General features: G+C 33.3%; 1 non-coding gene across 1 annotated transcript; it reads left to right on the top strand.

Annotated features, from left to right (window-relative positions):
• The first annotated feature begins 837 nt into the window (after positions 1–837).
• Positions 838–944, top strand: LOC115803525 (U6 spliceosomal RNA). The gene has a single exon (XR_004024266.1). It is a non-coding gene; the product is annotated as a U6 spliceosomal RNA (small nuclear RNA).
• The last annotated feature ends 753 nt before the right edge of the window (positions 945–1,697 follow it).

The following is a 1,697-nucleotide window of genomic DNA, read 5'->3' as shown; positions in this document are numbered from 1 at the left end:
AGTTTTTGTTCCACAAGCTGCAGGATTGTAGTTCTTCTTTCTTCTGCTGTCTGTCCTCTGGTGGATAAGCCTATCTAAGAGGCTTGCACACGTTTCCTGCTGGGAGGGACTGGTGGTGGGTAGAGCTGAGTCTTGAAATTCTTTAAGTTGCAATAATATTATCTTTTTTATTATAAGATATAAAAGATCTTGTGAAGAATATGGGGACTTTAAGTCTGGTTTAAAATAGGGCTTGACATATATAACTTAAATCCAACAGTCTGATGAACCTATGCATCTGATTTGTGCATACCCACAAAAATATTAAACAGGTTATTAGTTAGAAAGTCATAGAAACAGAAGATAGAGATGATGATGAGTATTAGTCTAAGTGTAAAGGGAATTAACTTAAAGTGTTAATAAACACCTATAGGAAGATGAAATAATAGTAACAAGGATTTTATTCTTTTCATTCATTTAAGTGAGTAAAATAACACACTAGGTAAGTATTTTATATAGTTTTACGAAAATAAAGAATGCAAAAGTAATGTTAGGTTTATACTATTAACTTTTCAAGAGAAATTTTGCTTCAACATAAGACTAATTGTTAGTTTATTTAGTGATCTGCCCTTATGATTTTAAGATATATATGTCTCTCCTGAAGTCAAAGCACATTGTTATGGTGAAATAGATTATTTTAAAACTAACTTCTATCCAATAGAATCTAAAGAGAGGAAGTTTACTGTGGGACTACTTAAAGTATAGATTAGGAAAATGTCATTTGCACTTTTGTCATTAAGAATCAGAGAGATCAAACTCTCTCAGATATGCTTTGAATGATAATTAAAAGGCAGTCAGGTGCTCACTTCAACAGCAGATATCCTAAAACTGGAATGATGCAGAGAAGATTAGCATGGCACCTGCACAAGGATGACAAGCAAATTTGTGAAGTGTTCCATATTTTTGAAATCAGAAAGAAAAAAAGCAGTCAGTAAAATATTCTTGATAAGGGGAGTGAAGACAGCCAATTGCAATTTTAAAATCAAGATTTCTCAACTTCAGAATAATTGATTTTGTGGATGTATAATTCTTCATTGTTGGGGGGAGAAGAGCTGCCCTGTGCATTTTAGGATGTTAAGCAACATCCCTGGTTTCTCCTCACTAGATGATAGTAGCACCCTTAATTGTGACAACCAAAAGTATCTCCAGGCTTTACCAAATGTCTCCTAGGACACAAAGTCTTTCTCATTTAAAAACCACAGCTTTAGGCTGACAATTTGCAGCCTTTAGGTATGGAATTTATTTAGGTAGCTCAAAATAATGACAAGGAATAACATCAGATGTAAACTCCTTGAGGGTGCAGACTATCATTTTATCATGACTTCTTAGTACGGCTCTTGTAAAAAAAGAGGCAACTAATAAAGGAGGAAAATTACAAAATCAAGCTTAAGGAGAATTGCAAAGAATTCTAATTTACATCAGTAAATATCTGGGGCATAGTTGTGAAAATGGATTAAAAGGATGCTAAACAAATTAGGAAAAAGCATTAGTTCAGGGTGAATTTTACATGTAGGAACACTTATCAGAGATTCCATGCACAATTTTAAACAGTTAAAATTAGTTTTAATTTACTTAGTCTATTGACTAAAACCTTGATTCAAAGCTAGTACTAGCTGAAGATGACAATATGATACACCAGGACTATCTCCCTACTTAGA

This window comes from Delphinapterus leucas, chromosome 11 (genome assembly GCF_059928025.1).
Source record: "Delphinapterus leucas isolate spDelLeu-1000000601 "Yukka" chromosome 11, BTC_Dleu_Yukka2, whole genome shotgun sequence".
Lineage (NCBI taxonomy): Eukaryota > Metazoa > Chordata > Mammalia > Artiodactyla > Monodontidae > Delphinapterus > Delphinapterus leucas.
This window is presented reverse-complemented; position numbering and strand designations above follow the sequence as displayed.